The 19,600-nt window shown below is 45.0% G+C and overlaps 1 protein-coding gene across 3 annotated transcripts in view; it reads right to left on the bottom strand.

The window, feature by feature from the left end:
- Positions 1-10,747, bottom strand: part of Fam20b (FAM20B glycosaminoglycan xylosylkinase) — a 39,436-nt gene extending 28,689 nt beyond the window's left edge. The window contains exon 1 of one of the 3 annotated variants that reach the window (XM_057770167.1): positions 10,593-10,747. The gene's annotated coding sequence lies outside the window, so the exon portion shown is untranslated. Of the gene's footprint in view, positions 1-6,956; positions 6,979-9,856; positions 9,879-10,592 lie in introns of those variants that run through there. The other 2 variants (XM_057770169.1, XM_057770168.1) reach the window with 2 other exon arrangements.
- Between the last annotated feature and the right edge of the window lie 8,853 nt (positions 10,748-19,600).

Here is a 19,600-nt window from a genome sequence, read left to right as displayed (position 1 = left end):
AGCAGTATTAGGAGAGTGGATTACAGCGTTAGCTCTAATGATACTGCTGTTTCATCTGTTAGTTCAACAATACACACTGCAGGGTGCAGTGATAAAGCAAACAGGAAAACAGCATCTTCAGCACCTCCACCCCCAACTAGTCACAGATGAACAGTGGACAGTTCTGGCTAAAGGGGACAGCTAAACAAGCTTTGCCTTTCTATAAAATGTACTTTGGCACTAAAGTCTGGCTAACTAGATTCTGATAATACATATCTAACGGTTGTGCATATTTTATGCAGAATAACCTTCCCTCATATTATAAAAAATAGCCCTTCCAAACCCGTTTTGCTTTACTAGCCTTAATCCTGAAGCAATCTTTCTGTCCCCCCCGCCCCCCACACTTGCAGGGAGTGTAGACACGTACCACCCCATCACATCAGGCCTGGGGTTGTTTGTCGGCTGGGGATTAAACCCAGGGCCTTATGAATGCTAACCAAGTGCTCTAAAATTGAGCTATACACCCCACTCATAACTCTTTAAGTTTTAGAAGTCCCAAAATTAAGACAAAAGGGTTTGAATCTGAAACCCAGTTTGTAAGCTTTTTCTAAGTTTTGAAATATCATTACCTTTTGAGAGGCCTCATAGAACATACTCATCATTTTAGGCCTGCAGACAATTCATCTACTCAGGTAGAGCAGAAATTTATAGAGGGAATTGAATTCTTCAATTGTTACAATATCAATTTCATCTTTGAAGAATTACAGTGGGAACAGATGCGGGAAAAGGAGAAGTACGTTTTCATGTTTGTGATTGATGAGTTGCCATCTCCAGGTAAAATAAATTAAGACTGCATGCAGTATATCACTATTCTTTCTTCTTTTGAAAGGAGAGAAACGGTTTGAGATAGGGCCTCACTGTGTAGTCCAGGCTGGTCTTGAACTCAAGCCATCTCAGTGTGGTGAGTGGTGGAATTACTGGCGGTACCCACATACCTGTCAAAGACTTAGCATTGTTCTTTCCCAAAGACTTCTACTTCCATAACCCCAGCTGCCAGAGCTCTGTGGTGCTCAGCACCTCCTACTGGACCCTGGAAAAAAGTTATCTGGACCTGTAGGCTTCAATAGAGCTTAATTAGTCCCTTGATCATCCTGAGTTCTACAAATTCCTTAATAGGGCATTAAAGCCTTACTCTAAGTGGTATTAAGTGAGGCAGTCCTCACTGTCTATCTTGGCTTCCACCAGTGAACTAACTTAGCGATGCTGGTTTCCCCTTGTTGTATGTACAGTTGCCCTTTGTTGTCACCATTCTTTCTCAATGTTCTTAAAATCCCTTTCTCCTCACCTCTTGTTTAAAACCTAATCCTTCCCTCACGGCCCATCTCAAGGGCATTCTAGTCCCCATCCATCCTCTATGTTGACACCTCCCTCCTTCTGACTAGTGCATAACTACATTCTGCCTTAAATTGCCTTGCTCAGAAATATAGCTCCTTAGGAGGACCCCCCCAGCTCCTTTACACTTGAGAAAGGGTGCCCAAGACCCAGCTTTCAGGCTTTTTAAATGATGATTATTATTATCCTTTTTGATTTGAGGCAAGCAGTTTACTGCAAGCTGAATTTTTAAGATCACCTACTTCAGATATAAGATAATAAAAGCAGGGTTATTGGGTATTTTCCAAACTACCCATGAAAACCTCCCTAGTGTTCCCACAGCAGCACTGTACGCCTGCTCTATTTCAGGTCCTCACCTCCTGCTGTAAAACAGTCACAGTGCAACACTGTCCAGTTATACTATGGTCATTTGTTTTCATGTTTGTTATATGGAACAGAGCCTACTTCAAAGAACAAGTAGACTCAGGGTAATAGCATAACTCAGAAAGTGTTAAATATAAAAGAGGCAGTGTAAGTGGAACACTTGCCAAGTCTCCACACTAAAAGCTGGCATGAACCCAGAGTGCAGAGTTCTGGGAAGCAGATCTTTATAAGCAGTTTTCCTAGGAACCGTTTCACTCCCAGCAGCCCATGCGGGGCTTGCCACACTTTCACTCTTCACACACATATACCACCACTCTGTGTGTGTGTGAGAGACATCTTCGGAAGGACAAACCTTAGAATGCAAAGTGCTTCTACAAGAGCTTCACAGATTCGGAGGGAAGGAAATGTGGTATCTTAGTACAAAGTCCTCCGTTCAAGAATCCAGTGATGATGCAATGAAGGTATACAGAGAAACGCCTTTGTAGGTCTAAACCATACACTAAAGAACGTGACAACACCTAGCCCAATACTTACTGGGGGGGGGTCCCCTAAGCCACATCTCTAGAGAGGCTCCAAGCCTCGTCAACAGCTGAGCCCCTTTAAATGGGACAACTTCACAATAATCCCAACTTTTACTCACAGCAATGAGAAATGAAAGTTTCAGTGAAAGTGAACAGAAGTTTCTTTCTTTGCTTTGTGAGAATTTTACCAAACGAAAGCCTTGTGACTGTGAAGTGCCACAGAACACCTAATATTCAGTTACATTTTGTGCAGAGGACTAGGACATGTGACACAGGGAGACTTTATTAAATAGCCAGTATGTGACCACATTTACGCATGCTCTTCTCTTGTTCCCCATCCTGACTACAAACTATAACACCCCCATTACGAAACAATCTCTTTGTAAAGCACTGGCTTCAGCAAAACTGAAGATTTGGTAATTGTAAGAAAAAAAATAGGACCTCAATGTAAAATTTTTACATTTGTCTATTTATTTTGAATGTATGGGAGAACACACCCAAGACATGTATGGAAGTCAAAGGACCTCCTCATGGTTTCTGGGGACCATAGAGGCTATCTATCTGGATAGCCCAGATTTGAATTGAATTAAGATTTTCTTGTTGACTATTTCCACAGATAATCATCAATAGTTCCTCCCACCAAAGGGTGGGGTCTGTTTTTTCTCCTCCTGATTTGAGCTGGTTTTGCAGCTTGCTTTGATCAAAAAAGGCTGTACAAGTAGATGCGTCCCACTTTTGAGCCTAGGCATTAAGACACCTGGCAATTTCCACATTCACTTTTTGGATCTAGCTACTATGTTTGGTTAGACTGCCACATGAGTGACCTATATAGATAGAGGCTTTGTACGCACCCAGCTAGTCTGGCCATGCCAGGGGAAAGACCAGAAAGGTAAGTAAAGTGATCAAAGGCATTTCAGTCCCAGATGAATTCTGAGATGCACAGAGCCATACATGAGACCCAGACCATACCAGGTGGGCAGTAGCCAATCAGCTGAGAACACATGACCTATGTAATTATAAGAAAAAACAGATCACTGTCTTAAGCAACTATATATTTTGAAGCAGTTGTAGAACTTTCTGTGTTATGTCTTTCATCAACTCTTTTGGTGATCTTAAATATTCTGGAAGTGGAGCTGGGGGTATGAAAACAAGGTATATGGCTAAAAAACAATTTGGGAGTGGGGTGGTGACACTAAATTAATCATTAGGCATAAATAAAGAGCAGATTGATAAATGGTTAGACCAGGTACTCTTGTAAATGATTACCAATACTTTCTATGGGGCAACAGTTATTGTAAATTTATGTGCTTTTTATTTCTTTTCTGACATGTATTGTAGATGTTTAGGAGGAAACAGTCCCTTAGAAGTAACACAAGTGCTATGGAACAATGCTCTTGTACACTGTAAAGATTTGTCACTCATACTGGTTTACTAAAACATAGATTGGTCAGTAGTCAGGCAGGAAGTATAAGTGGGGCAACCAGACCAGCAGAAATCTGGGAAGGAAAAGACAGAGAGTCAGTTACCAGCTAGACGCAGAGAAAGAAAGATGAGAATGTCTCACTAAGAAAAAGTACCCCAAGGACAATGGCACTGGGTTTTGATCCTACTGCATGTACTGGCTTTGTGGGAGCCTAGTCTGTTTGGATGCTCACCTTCCTAGACCTGGATGGAGGGGGAGGACCTTGGACTTCCCATAGGGCAGGGAACCCTGACTACTCTTAGGACTGGAGAGGGAGGGGGAGGGAGATGAGGAGAGGGGAGGAGGTGGAAATTTCTAAGTAAAAATAAGTAAATAATAAATAAATAAATTTTAAAAAAAGAAAAAGTACCAAGTCATGTGGTTAAACATTGATAAAAATTATTGGGTTAATTTAAGTCATAAGAGCTAGTTAGTAATAAGCCTGTGCTAATAAGTCAAACAGTTTATAATTAATATAAGTCTCTGTGTGTTTCTTTGGGACTAAATGGCTGTGGGACCTGGTGGGACAAAAACTTCCACCTAGAGTCTCAACTTGACTGTGTTAGTCAATTTTCACTGCTGTGATAAAATACTTGAACTAATTAGCTTAAAAGAGGAAGCATTTATTTGGTCCTATGGGTTTAGAGATTTTGGTCAGCTCCACTGCTTTTGTGCCTAAGATGAAGCAGAACATGACAGGAAGCACATGGCAGAGCAAAGACGCTCACCACATGGCCAGAAAGCAGAAAAAAGGAGCAAAGGTCTAGTGATGAGACACACTCTTTAAAGGCACCCCCACTGCTCTACTTCCAGCTAACAGTCACTCATCAGTAGACTTTGAAGAATTAGCACTCTTATAATCCAGTGAATTCCCAAGAGCCTCATCTCTGAACAGTGCACTGGGGCCAAGCTTCAATACACAATTTTGGGAGAGGCATTGCATATCCAACCCTAATATGAACCACTTACTAAAATCTACTTACATACTTTACAGCCTTACTTATAATCATGCAGTGCAAGGTTACTATCACTCATACTACACATACTCAGCATGTAATGCCTGACCTTTGTATTTCAGCCAAAGTATATACAACAGCAAAACTCCAAACCCTTTAATACTGAGGGCACAAGACACTTTCACCCTGATGTACTGACCCTTTGATTTTTATTGTTTTTATAATTTATTTAGCTTTATTTTATGTACACTGGTGTGACTGTCAAATCCTCTGGAACTGGAGTTACAGACAGTTAGCTGTCATGTGGGTGCTGGGAATTGAACCTGGGTCTTCTGGAAAAGCAGTTAGTGCTCTTAACCACTGAGTCATCTCTCCAGTCCGACCCTTTGATTATTTTTAACTGGCGTTGACTTTACAGCAGAGTCACATTGTATTAGCTGTTGTGAGTTTAAATCCTTTGCCCCTTAGAACAAATATAATTCCACCATGATCAATGTAACTAAAACAGGTGAGAAGCATGACCTAAATTCTATTTCACACAAAAATCAGAAATACAGCATGCCTTTCACTAGTCTTTCATTTAGAAAACTTGCTCTGTGCTTAATGACTTTATCCTTAAAACTGTTTAAAGCTTAAAGATCTTAAAACTTAAGTGTTGAGAGCAACTTAGAGCATAGATATTAAAAATATCTAATTCCCAGTCCAAATTGGACTGTTAGATCTTCCTTAATATTTTCATTTCCATTTATAAACATCCATACAATATCTGAAAAATAAGACTCTTCCATGTAAAGTCTTTTAACAGTTCCTTGTGAAGGACATCAATTAAAAATGACCAACCAGGCTTTCAGGAAGCATTGAGGAACCTGGCCCAGGTGTGACTCTAAAATGAAAAGGGCAACAACAACAACAAAACTACACTCTCTTAAAAAACTAGATTAAGAAAAACTTGCAACCCATCCCATTTAAACCTTAAATCAGGAAAACTTTCTTCCTTAAAAAAAAAAGAAAGAAAGAAAAGGAAGGAAGGAAGGAAGGAAGGAAGGAAGGAAGGAAGGAAGGAAGGAAGGAAGGAAGGAAAAAAGGAAAACAGACAGACAGACAATTGTATCTTTATCAAGCCCTGATCTGGTGTACAGAAGAGACAGGCAGTATGCAGTGACCGAGACACTCAGTGGAAAGTGCTTTAAAGGTACAAGGCATGATGAGGCTTCCTATGCTCTATGTGTTTCCCTACTCAATAATCAGTACATAACCACCGTTTAAGGCTATGTTAGGCCGTTCTGACTACTATTATTGCTAACCTAGTTCCTGATGCTGGTTGGAACTGGGAATAAAAACAATGTAGAGATTTTAGCAGAAAGAATGGACAAAGTCCAAGAAGATATTCCCCAGGAGTGATATATGAACGATATAGAAGACAAGGCTGAAATCAGATCTTTAAGTATTACTGGCAATGGTTTTCTTTTCTTTTGTTTGCTTTTATGAGACAGGGGAGACAGAGTTTCTCTGTATAACAGCTCTGGCTGTCTTGGAACTCACTCTGTAGACCAGGCTGGCCTTGAACTTAGAGATCTGCCTGCCTCTGCCTCCCAGAGTGCTGGGATTAAAGGTGTGTACCACCAGCCACTGTGACAATGGTTTTAAAAAGAAAAAAAAGAAAAAAAAGAAAAAAAAAGGAAAAAAAGATCCAACGTTAGGACTTCCATGTTGCTTTCTTTTTGTGCATGTGTGAGTGATATTCATATGTATATGTGTGTTCACATGTGTGAAGGCCAGAGGTTTACACTGGGTGCCATCCTCAATCCTTCTACACTTTATTTACTGAGGCAGAGTTCGTCACTGAACCTAGAGCTCACTGACTGAGCTAGTCTAATTAGTTTACCCAGGGGATCCTGTCTCAGCCCCTAGAGTGCTGGGATAAAAAGCTGCCATGAGCTCTCAGTTTTTATTCAGATCCTCGGCTGAGGATCTAAACTCAAGTTCTCGTGTTCGCACATCAAGAACTTTATCCACCGAATCTTCTCTCCACTCCTATTTTGTCTCCAGGAAGAACGCACAACATAAAATGCATATATACAGGATGCAAGTCAGGGGGAAAGAACAAGAGGTGAACTAAGAAGGTCTTTGGGCAAGCACACAGTGGTTACAAAGTTCAGCCACTATTGCAAAGAGTCTACAGAACTTAATAAGTTTATTACTTAACTATCTTAAATGTGATCTCAGGAAGCAGAGGACCTAGGTACTGCTCCACAGAAGGCCAGAAGCTATACAGCTTCCTACCCGTGAAAGAAGACAGGCAGACTTCTCAAGGCAGATCCAGGAAGGAAACGCAAGGGTAAACAGCATCAGCAGCGTCCATTTCACAATCATCTCAAATCCTTGTTCAATTACTGTCAGTAATGGATGCTAATAATCCTCAACTTGAGGCGAGGATTAGACCACACTGCTTAAAAAGAAACAAAGGATATAACGTAAGACTTTTCTCACGGAAGTATACCTAAAATAAGAATTAGCATTTAATACATTATTACCCAACACTAGATAAATGAGGCAAAGGTACGCACACAGAGAAAGTCAACACCTGAGAACACGGACTAATAGACTTCACTATTCTGCACTTGGCTCTTTCCTTCTTATGCAGTCATAATTTCATATCCCTTGGCCTCCTTTTTTTTTTTAAAACTATGTATACAACGTTCTGTCCGTATGCATGCCCTCCTGCCAGAAGAGGGCACCAGATCTCATAGATGGTTGTGAGCCACCATGTGGTTGCTGGGAATCGAACTCAGGACCTCCGGAAGAGCAGCCAGTGCTCTTACCCTCTGAGCCATCTCTCCAGCCCCCCTTGGCCTCCTTTTATAACAGTCTTCTCTACCGTGGCCAGTACCTTCCCACAAGATACTAACCTCAAACACACCAAAGCACACTGGCTCGTTCTGCACCACATCTGACCCTCAGCTCTGCATCCCCAAGACTCTCCAGGTCTAAAAACAGGCATTTCTTTTGCTTTTGCCAAGAACAAAAATTGCATCAGAAGGCCTTTTTATTATTTAGAGTAGTTTATTAATTTTTGTAATCAAACCCATGTAGCAAAGCAGAGGATCTCTGCATTATACTCTCTTCTAGGCAGCTCTCGCTGTCATGTTGACAGTGTAAGTTAGTCAGAAAGGAATTTCAGTAGCAAAGTACGGACTTCTGTTCCACACCTCAGATCCACGTTATTGAGCTCATTAGTCACACAGACCCCCAAGAAGGAAAAGAGGGAGAGATATGCAAATCCTGGAGAGTTCTTAAGAGAGAAAGACCCTTCCTTTTCCATCTCCAATATAAGGGCCATGAGGATGGTCAGCTGCTGGTATGGTTATACCAAGAATTCCAAGTTCTATTAAGATAAAAACACTGGCTAACCATCCATCCATCCATTGAACTGTTCAGCTAGTGAAGGCGGCAGGAGAATGTGTGCAGCTCCTCATGAACAGAGAGCATCGACAGGCTGCAGATGGCTGGATCACCATATAAACACAGGACTGACTCTCAATACAGCACCAACACACAGTTACCTTTGCAGACACCCACTTTAATAGCGCATTTCCAACAGAAACTGAAACACACAGCAGTGACTATTTTTTTATTGAAGGGGGGCTAAAAATCCAGTTTTAGCACCAGAGTATCTATGCTTTCCTCACATTAATTCCCATTTATCAATTCAACCAACAAATAATTGATGTACACCTACTATACACCCTATCATTACAACTGTAGGGTCTGAGGGTAACTGTGCTCCCTATCCCAATCTACAAAATCAATCACAGACTGACCTTCCATCCGTGTATCTTTCCACTGTAACTGAGTACAGTCTCTACTATGTGACCCTAGCACTCACCAAGTGTTAAAATGTAAATGGTTATCAATTTGAAGGCTGAACTTTCTGACTTTACACTAATAGCACTGAGATGGTAGTCATAGGGAGCTAATTCATGTCCTAAAAGCAAACAGAAAATTTCATTTAGGGATTGAAAATTCAGAAAAGATTTTTAAAAACAACAGATGCTTTAAAGCTCTATGAAAAAGTTGAAATGGAAATCAAGAGACATGACTAAAAGCAAATAATCATTAACTTAGCATAAAATAATCATGACATAAGATTATGAAAAATAAAAGTCAGTGACTTGCTTTTTCCAAAGTATACTTTTGTTCTATATATATGTATGTATGTACATATATATATGTGTGTGTGTGTGTGTATATATATATATATATATATATAGGCATGCGTTTAAACAAAGTGTGCCTATTTCTCACTATCTCTAAGGAAACAAATCAACCCCACTGTCACAAAGGAAAGTTATTAATCCCAGAATTTTTTTTATTTTTTTTAAGACATGGTTTCTCTGTGCAGCAGTCCTGGCTGTCCTGAACTCACTCTGTAGCTCAGGCTGGCCTCGAACTCAGAATGATTCGCCTGCCTCTGCCTCCCGAAGGCTGGGATTAAAGGGATGCACCAAGCCAGCCCCACATTGTTCACCTCTGATAAGCATTTCAAATGTGGAAAGGGCATCTTGTTGATGTGTAACTGCTGGTTCTGGGACACAAAGCCCCAAACCTTCACAAACTTTAAGAAAGTTATTAAGCCGGGTGGTGGTGGCGCACGCCTTTAATCCCAGCTCTCTGGAGGCAGAGGGAGGCCAGCCTGGTCTACAAGAGCCAGTTCAAGGACAGGCTCCAAAGCTAAAGAGAAACCTTGTCTCGAGAAAAAAAAAATTATTAGGTTAATACAATAATTTTAAATTCAGAGCCTACACAAATAATTTAGCATCTTTAATTCATGAACCTGTTTCTCAAGACGGTAAGTGACACGCGGAGTGCTCTCAGTTTAGCTCAAAGGTCTTGCATAAATCCAAGGAATGAGAAGCACACTGGAATCACCAGCCCAGTGAAATTCATGCATGAATTTACAACCCCAGAAATATAGGCATCGTTAATAAATGACAATCTTGACTCTACCGGATTACTGATTCTATCAAAGTCTACACCTCAATGAAAAGATCGCATTCTTTTTTTTCCTTCCAGCGTGAGCCACCAAATCTCCAGGGGGAAACTGGCTGAGTAAATGACCCTGACTCCTGGCTCTAGACCCAAGTGACAATGTTAAACATTTTTCCCAAATTGTAACTCCTTACCCATCCTACTGGAGATAGAGTCTTTAAACGAAGTAATTGTATGAGGACCATCCTCGCCTTGCCCCCCCCTTTTCTCCTTTTTATCAGGAGCGTGACAGAGAACGGGCGCCTGATTAAAAAGAACGTCTTATCAGACTCCACAATCAAGGACACAGCTTGACAACGTTCACGTCCAATAGTAAGGCTACGTGTGAGTCCGCTCTTAAACGCCGGGCCGTCACACCCGGAAATGAAACCGCCGCCAGCGCAGCCCACTCTGGACTACAGTCTCATTTCAAGTTGTGCCCACGGCGCTCCGAGCGCGCGACCCCAGGGCACGGCTGCCCTCTCCGGCCCAGGGGCCTGCAGGTCACTCGCGCTCCCCGGCGGTCACCGTGCGAGCCCGATAGGGGCTCAGCAAGAGCGCGCTCCTCGGCAACCATAAGGGCCCGGTAGGGACCCAGCGAGAGCGCGCTCCTCCCTGGGCCGCCGACACCAGCTCTGCGTGGTAGGAGGGCGACGACAGGGCCGGGAGCCTCTGGGGACAGCGCTCGGCAGCGAGCACCGGTCACCGCAAGGACTCCCGACCGACCTCAGGGCCGGCTCCACCAGCCGAGCCGCCCGCAGCCTCGCGGGGAAGCCGGGAGCCCCGCATCCGGCCCCAGGGGGAGCTGCCCCGCCCCCCGTCGCCCGCGCTTTCCCGCCCGCCCTCCGGCCGCTCCCGGGCGGGGGTCGCGCGTCCTCTCCCGCCGCTCACCTGACAGGCCTCAGGCTCGCTCCATAGCCGCCCGCGCGGTGCGGTGCGGCGCGGGCCCCGGCCGCCCCCGCCGCCTCCGGGGAGGGGCAGCCCCACGCCGCGCTCACCGCCCCCAGCCTCCGCCGCCGCCACTGCGGCTCCCGCCCACCGCCGGCCCGGCCATTCCCCGGGCGCCGCTCCCCGCGGAACCGGCCGCTCCACACCCACCCCCGCCTCCGCGCCGCTTGGCTGTTGGTACGGTCCTAGTGGAACGCCTTCCCCCACGGCCAATCCCAGCGCGTCCTCGGCGTAGCCCCGCCCCCATTGCTGGTGGGCGGGACTACCGGGCCGCTCCGGACCGCCCTCTTTAACCCCTTCGCTCCCACCGCGTTCAACTCCGTAGGCACCGTCTGCGAGTATTCCCAAGCCCGTTTACACAAACTAGCTTCTGGCTTTTCTCTTACCTCCACTTTTTCTTTCCTGCAGTCATCTAGGTGAAGTTCTATTCGGAAGAAATAATTTTCTTCTTTATTTCGCGCTCTGTCTTGACGTCTCCTTGGAGATTCTGCTTAAAAGTGTCCTTCCCTGGCCCAAAGAGGCCAGACTTCCCACCCTAGGAGTCACTCCAACTTCGGACTAGAGTAGAGCTCCCCGCTATACCTTTTCAGTAGCACTTCACAAAATCCTGGTTATTGTATTGTAATGGCAGTTGCTTTAGGTTTGTCCCTTACGGTGGACTGTAAGCCGTAAGAGCCACTAGACTCCGGGTGAGTGAATGAGATGCTCCTCACCCTTCACTTAACGTGTGTCCTTTCCATTCAGTCCATACACAGCATCCACTATATAATGCATACATTTAGTCACCATATACTCAACTTACACATAGTCTGCCTGACTCTGAAATATTATGGTGTGCGTTCTTCATGGGATACGATTTGTATGGGGGAGGATGGGGACTAAGCAGGCATTTCTTTCAAGAAGGAAAGAAATGGATCTGTCTTTTTTTTTTCTCCCCGCCAGTGTGCTATCGGGTATGCCGTTTAATATCTCTGAGCGAGAGGTTCCGTGGAAAATGGCAGTTAATCACCGTACCTGCTTCGCAAGACCGCTGCGAGGCTTGAGTGGGAAATGTGTGGAGCAAATACATTACTGTTGTAATTCGTGTGTGTGTTGAGCACTTTCAATGAGGAGAGCCAGAGAAACTGTTGGACTTGACACCCAACCCCAGACAACCTGGTGAGGGAAAGCGGCCCTAATCACTGCTGGAAGCATTAATCACTGCAAAGAGTACCCAGGCTGGCGCAGAAGGCACCCTGTCAGCCTTTTACTGGATAGGGTTGCAAAGGTTTGGGGTGGTTATCTGACCGTGGGATGCCCAAGTCTTGGGGAACTGACTGGATATAGTGAGAATCTGCCTTATTTCCCAACGGGTGCATGGGACTACTTGCAGTCACCTCTTCTTCCCAGACCAGCAGATCATGAAGCAAAGGAGGAAGGCAACAGCTCCTCTCACACACTGCCCCCCAAAGTGTCCCTTCTTCTCTGCCATTCTAATGACACTGAGGATGGACTCTGCCCCTGTCACTACTTGGGGGAAGACTGTCTCATCCTGATGCCTAGCTTCCTGGAGATGATGCCTCTCTGAAGGAGGGTTCTTGGCCCATGGAGACAGTCCAGTCAGGTGCTTAATTTCACATCTATCCCCCATACTGCAGTAAAATCACTCTTCTTCCTCAGAGGGTTCAGAATCTCTGTATCAAAGGCTTTCTCACAGAGCAACTGGTCTGTCTCTCGGCTTTCCCCTTACCAGACTCTCTGCGACTGCATACACAGCACCAACCCTGTGCCTGACACTCTGTGACATCCACAGGCTGGTAACAGCACACACAGGCAATACATTCTCAGTGTTGTGGGGCATATGATCAGTTAAATGCCCAGGAAGCAGCTGCGAGGAAGACAGGACATCCGAATTATGCAGCACAGACTCTGAATCAGAGTCTGGGAGGAGTGTGGGCTGGAGTTGTCAGAGAGGAAGGATTTGAGGTGAGCAAAACAGAGGTGGGAGCGGAGAATAACAGTAGGAACCCAAAGCTGCGCAGTGCTGTGGGAAGTTGTCACTGATATCCTGGGCCGGTAACACGGGAGAGATGTGTTCATTCATTCATCATGTGTCCATGCATTCGACTACTGAACATGCATGCCGGCCATCAGACTAAACTTCGCCCATGCAGAGATGAAGAGGGCCCGTGGCCTGTCTCTGTGAAGCCTTCAGGCTTGATGGAGCTCCTGCAGAGCGCTTGATGGGTTGTATCCTTTCCCCGGGTATGCTGTGTACTGTGGTTTTAAGTCTCTACCTAATCTCCTCTTGGCCTTTCTCCCCACTGCCCCCAGACTGCAAGGTTCTTAAAGCCACAAATGGTGACTTTATGACATAGAGCGCCTTCTCCAGGTGTACATGTAGCTGCTCATTGAGTTGAAACCAGAGCAGAAAATAGGTTGTCCCTCTCCCACGGGAGCAGCGGACCACCCTCTGCAGAGGAGTAGTAGTTACTGGCCCAAGTGTGAAATGCTACCAGAGGCTTGCCTGTGGCCTGCACAGTTCACCAGGCACCTTCCTGCTTGGCACCTCTCCAGAGCATCCCTTAGACTCCTCCCCACAGGCCTCCTAGCCCTGCTCTCCCTGCCAGTGAGACTCCTCCCCTGCCCAGCCTCAGGAGTGCTAAACAGCTGTCTCTCCGTGACATTTGGCCTTCCATGGACTGTCCAGCTGTGTTTCCTTTCCTGAACCTCTTGGGAGCCCAGTGCCTTGGTTGGACCTCTCTGTTGGCCTGGTTGATTGAGGCTTTGGGGGATTTCTTTGATGCTATTCCCATGGGTACAAAGCCTTTCCATGCCAAAGACAGTGTTGTGTTGATTCCTGTGTCCTCCGTAGCATCAGCATCGTACATGGATGTGTAGACATGCCCCTTGCAGGAGAAGCTTGAGGACCGCAGATCCCATAGGGCTGGGTGCCTAGCCCTTGCTCCCTATATAATTTTAACCATTTTCTAAAAAGTGCTTCAGAACTTCAAGCCTGGGTCAATTCATGAAGTCTCAGGCCTCTAGCAAATGCCAGGAATTCTCGTAGCGCCTGCACACATAAAGGCAACACACCTGTTTTTCTGAACCTACTTAATATACCTACCATGATGGATCCCCCTGAAACCCATAAGTGAATTCTACATCAAGCTAGTTGAGGAGAGCCCTCAGAAAACTCCGTCTAGGAGCCTGGGGAGAGAGTGGCAAGGAAGGTTAGAGAGCGGCGACAAAGCGTGTGCGTGCGCGGGCACGCACACACGCACGCGCACACACACATTCTGCCGTTCCCTGCCAGGAACAAGTGTTTCATCTCAGCTGCCTCTGGAAGTCTTGTTCTCTGCAAGAGACTCTCCCCGAACAGCAGCTTCTGCCTTTCCTTCCCAATAGAACGTGTGCCTTTCTTCCATTTTGCTACCCCCTCTGCAGAGCTGCTCTCAGCCCTCTCAGTTCCAATGACAGTAGACTGCCCACCTAACCTTCACAGGGCACCTCTACCGACACCATCTGAGCAAGTCATTCATGTCCCAGGGCAGTATCCTGTGCCACCCACACACGCAAAGGCATGCAGGCCCCGTGTTCTGAATGGGGCAGAAATCCTCCAACTATTTTTTTTCTACCCTTGTAATACTTTTTAAAGAGCTGCGTTATTGAGATGTAAGTTTGAAGCACATGATTCCCTGCCTTTTAGTGTGTTTACAGAGTTGAGTCAACATAATTAGACCTGGATTTTTACATATTATCATCACTCCCAAGATAGTATGGACCATTTTCTCTCACTGTAAAATCGATTTAGCTCTATTTTTAAAAATATGCACATTGAAGAAAAGGGAAAAAAAGAAAAACCAATAATAAGAGAGTGAAATAGAACACAGAGGACCGTGGCTGTCACAGCCGTGATTCCCTTAACTGCCCTGTGTGGCAACAGCAGTTCAATGACCAAGCTGCATACTATGCTGTGGTGTGCACTCCTCAGTAAGTGTCCAGGGCCACATCTCTGCACCCATTCCAGTTTGCTGTGGCTCTCTCTAGTGCCGCATGTGACTCTTCTGTGGTCTGAGCAGAGATAATTCTACAAATCCTCGTCACCAGTTCTCAAGGTAATGGTGGCGACTTTGTAATTGGCCAAGATGGTGCCACATGCCCTGAGTATAATGTCCATGTAGAGGAAGCAGAGAAGCTTGTTTTGAAACATTTCACTCTGTAGACCAGGCTGTCCTGGAACTCACTCTGTAGACCAGGCTGTCCTGGAACTCACTCTGTGGACCAGGCTGTCTTGGAACTCACTCTGTAAACCAGGCTGGCCTCAAACTCACAAAGAACCACCCAACTCTGCCTGCTGGGGCTAAAAGTGTATAACACAATACAATGCCCTATCTAAATGCTTTGGTTTTTATGAAGTCAATTTACTGCATGAAGTAATTGCAGTTACACAGACATTCTGGGTTCTTCATACTTCTTCAAAACCAGGAAGCACATACCATTAGCTGTAATATGGTCCAGCAAATGCTCTTTGAGCCTTTCTTTGGGACCCTCTGGAATATTCTAGAGCTGCAATTACCCAGCAGGCTACATAGACAGTTGAAATATCTTTACACCTGCCCCCATACTCAAAGATAGAAATTTAATTATCATGGGTCAGCTCCTAGAAGGATTTTTTTTTCAGATTCTAAGTTTATTCTACCTTGTAACCAAAGCTGACAATCATTGTTTTCCTAATGACTAAGCCAGGATCACATTTCTAGGCTAGATTGAGCAAGGTTAGCATCATTAGAGGACAAAGAGAAGTTGAGCTGGTGATTTTATATATAGTACAAGTTAATTATGGGTGATTGATCTCTGGGGGATAAGTGAGTTGGTTTTTGGAAGATCGAGGCCAGCCTGGTCTACAAGAACTAGTTCCAGGACAGGCTCCAAAGCTACAGAGAAACCCTGTCTCAACCCCCCCCCCCAAAAAAGATGTAAGAGCTAGCCAGGAATATGCCTGAGCCATTGGCTAAATAGTGTGGTAATTAATATAGTTTCTCTGTGATATAGTTTCTGTGTGATTATTCAGGTCTGGGTGGCCAGGAAACAAAAGCACAATCTCTGTTTACAGGGCCAGGGAGGTGGCTCTACAAGTAAAGGCATTTTCTGCTAGGCCTGATGACCTGATGACCCACTTAGTGGAAGGAGAGAATTTCTAGCAACTTGTTCTCTGGCCTCCAGATGCATACTGTGGTGCATGGATACGCTATACACATTCTCTCTCTCTCTCTCTCTCTCTCTCTCTCTCTCTCTCTCTCTCTCTCTCTCTCCCACACACACACACACACACACACACACACACACTGAGAAAGAGAGAGAGATTTTTTAAGATAGTGCCTAAACTTCTTCATACCCAGCTCCTCCCTCTTCCCAGCCCCACCACTGCTAAGCTCACCCCGAATTCTGCCAGTAGTTCAGTTTGTGCCAACTCGATGAGCCGCAGAATGCCCGGACATCTGGTTAAGCACTGTTTCTGGATCTATCTTTGGAACTATTTCCAGAATATACAGCATTTGAATGATGGTGAATGAAGAGCCCAAGTAGAGTGGGTAATTCTCCAGAATGTGGATGAGCTTCATCCACCTTGATCTCCCTGCTGCAGAGAGTCAGAATAGAAGAGAAATGGAGAAGTTCAAATTTGCCCTCTGAGCTGAGACACTGATCTTCAGATCTGGCCTAGAACGCAGCATCGGCAACACAGCTCTTGGGCATCCAAACTGCATCACTGGCTTGCCTGGATCTCCAGCTTACAGACTGTGGTTGTCCTCAGTTTACACAATTGCATGAGCCAGCACCTTATACTCAGCCTCTCACTAAAGATTTTATACATGCATATTGTGGTGGTTTGAATGAGAATAGCCCCCACACGCTTTGGATGCTTGGTCCCCAGTTAGTGGCGCTCTCCGGGAAGCTCAGAGATGTGGTCTTCTTGGAGGTGTGTTGATGAGTGTGGGCTCTGAGGTTTCAAAAGCTCATGGCAGGCTGAGTGTGTCTTTCTCTACCTGCTGCTGGCAGATCAGGATGTAAAGCTCTCAGCTATTTCTCCAGCACCATGTTTGCTTGCCTCCTGCCGTGCTCCTGCCGTGAAACTCTGAAACTGTAAGCAAGCCCACCTAAACTCCTTCGTAAGAGTTGCCTTGGTCATGGTGTCACAGCAATAGAACACACACACACACACACACACGTGTATGTGCACAGCACAGCAGGGGTTGGGGGGAGATTGATCCTATTCGTTCTGTCTTCCAAGAGAACTCTGACTACTGCAAATTTAATAGCACAGGATGAATGTGCTTCCCCCACTCCAGTTCATATGTTCCAGCTAAAATAACGCCATAGTATTACGGGAAACAATTAGGTCATGAATGTACAACTTTCACGAGTAGGGTTGGAGCCCTTAAGAGAAGAGACATGAGAGGGAGAGGGAGAAGGAGGGGGAAAGGGAGGGGAAGGGAGGGAGGGAGGGAGAGAGAGAGAGAGATTCCATCTCTGCTCCATCTGGAAGCAAGGAAACAGGCCCACAGCAGGCACCTGATGTCTGTCAGCACCTTGGTTTTGTATTTCTGAACCTCAGGAAAGTGAGAAATAGATGGATTCTGTTTAAAGTCCCTCTCTGTGATATCCCAGCAGCCTAAACTGACTGATCCCCTCTGGTCTCCCTGTCTCTAGCTCATTCCCATGCACTCCAGATATCCTCATAGAAAACTTCATCCAGGCCGGGTGGTGGTGGCGCACATCTTTAATCCCAGCACTTGGGAGGCAGAGGCAGGCGGATCTCTGTGAGTTCGAGACCAGCCTGGTCTACAAGAGCTAGTTCCAGGACAGGCTCCAAAACCACAGAGAAACCCTGTCTTGAAAAAAAAAAAAAAAGAAGAAGAAGAAGGAAATCTTACCCACATCACACATTGCTTACAATCCTTCAGTGACCCAAAGGCCAAGGTCTCAGCAGAAGAAGCCTCAGGTCCCCACTTGCTCCTGTGACTTTCTTTGCCTTTCCAGAATCTACACTCTGGGAAGAAATGAACTCCACACATCACTGCACATTTTGTGACAGTTCTTGTCTCTGTGCTTTCTGTAAGGTCCTTGATTCTGCTAGGAATTCCCTTCCCACTTTCCTGCAGTCTTTACTCATCCTTTAAAATGTCATCTTTGCTGAAGAGCTGAGTACCCTGCCTCTCCATTCCCCTAGCAACCTACGAATCCCTCTCCCTTATATTGATCTGGCTCATTCTTTCCTAAATATAGGCATTTGCTGCTAGAAATTTCTTACTTCATCACAAAGCAACTCCTAATTTTGCTGGAGACTTTTTCTCCGCCCACTGGGTATTTAGGAGTGTGCTGTTTTGCTTCCACAAGTAGGAATTCCAGTTTTCCCCCTTGTTATTGATCTCAAGCTATGTGTCACTGCGGGCAGAAAACATGCCTGACTTCTTCTAAATCCAATGAGCCCTGGTTTATGGTCTAACACATGAACTGTCCTTGGAAACATTCCTAATGTACTTGAGAAAAAGTCTAATGCTGTCGCTGGATGCAACAGCCCTCAAGGTCCACTGGCAGAGCTGTTGCTGACTGTTTCCTTGTTGGTCCTTCTGTCTCTCTATCCAGTATGTACTGTTTCATTGTGTAATTTGACTTTCAACTTTGAAAGCATACATATTTATAAATTCCACACTTTTCTTTTTCTTTCTTTCATGTTTTTTGTTTGTTTGTTGTTTGAGATGGTTTCTCTGTGTAGCCCTGGCTGTACTGGAACTAGCTCTGTAGACCAGGCTGGCCTCGCAGAGATCCACTGGCCTCATGAGTGCTGGGATTAAAGGCATGTGCTACCAAATTTTCTTGATAGGTTGACACTCTATCCCTATAAAATTGTTTTCTTTGTCCTTTTGTGTGATGTTTTATTCTTTTGACTTTTGAGGGCCGCCACCTGGCTCTCAAATGAATCTCACACGGAGGTTTACTCTTAGCTATAAACTCGCAGCCTCAGCTCGGCTGGTTTCTGGCCCGCTTTCCTTGGCTTAAATTATCCTGATTACCTTTGCCTCTGGACTTTCATCTTTCTCTATTTCCATGTACCTTTCTTTACTTCTTCTCTGTGGCTTGCTGTGTGTAGCTAGCTGGCTGACCCCTGATGTCCTCCGCTCCTTGGTCTCTGGCTCCTCTTTCTCTTCTGGTCTCCTATTTATACTCTCTGCCTGCCAGCCCCACCCATCCTTGCTCCTGCCTTGCTATTGGCTGTTCAGCTCTTTATTAGACCATCAGGTGTTTTAGACAAACACAGTTCCACAGCTTCACAGAGTTAAACAAGTGCAGCATAAACAAAAGTCACACACTTGAAAATAATATTTCCCACCACTGTCCCTTGCAGTAATTTTTGCTGTGAAGTCTGGAACTAGCACGGCCAGTCAAGCTCTCTTCTGATTGCTGTTTGCATTTTTTTTTTTTTGCCGTTCTTTGACTTTTAACTATTTATGTCTCTGAATCTAAAGATGTGTCTTATAGATACAGAATGTTCAGATCATGCTTTGTATGTATCCTGTTGGTATCTTCCCCATTACAGTATTCTCTTTTCCAGAAAATTTAGCAGCTTTCTTAGTGGTTGTTATAAAGTTGAATTGTTGAAATGTGTTCACTGGAACATTTTGCTTGCATTAATGGTTTATATCTTGCATTTACATAAAAATTCACACACAAATGAAAATGGAAAAACTGCCAATACCTGATTTCTGTCCCCTAGTTTTCCACTCACAATCATATACTTATATCAGTGCTAGAATTGCCAGTATCCTTAGAAACTCAATAAATTTTGTTTGTAAAAGTGAAATGAACACTTGCCAGTTGAGTCTAGAGACCTTTTACTTGCCCTCTGAATAAGAATACAGTTAGTTTCTTTCTGCTCCTCCCTGTTCCAGAGATAGCCACATCTTCTTGTG

This window comes from Chionomys nivalis, chromosome 5 (genome assembly GCF_950005125.1).
Source record: "Chionomys nivalis chromosome 5, mChiNiv1.1, whole genome shotgun sequence".
In the NCBI taxonomy this organism is placed as follows: Eukaryota; Metazoa; Chordata; class Mammalia; order Rodentia; family Cricetidae; genus Chionomys; species Chionomys nivalis.
The sequence above is the reverse complement of the archived record's forward strand: the minus strand, read 5'-3'. Positions and strand labels throughout refer to the sequence as shown.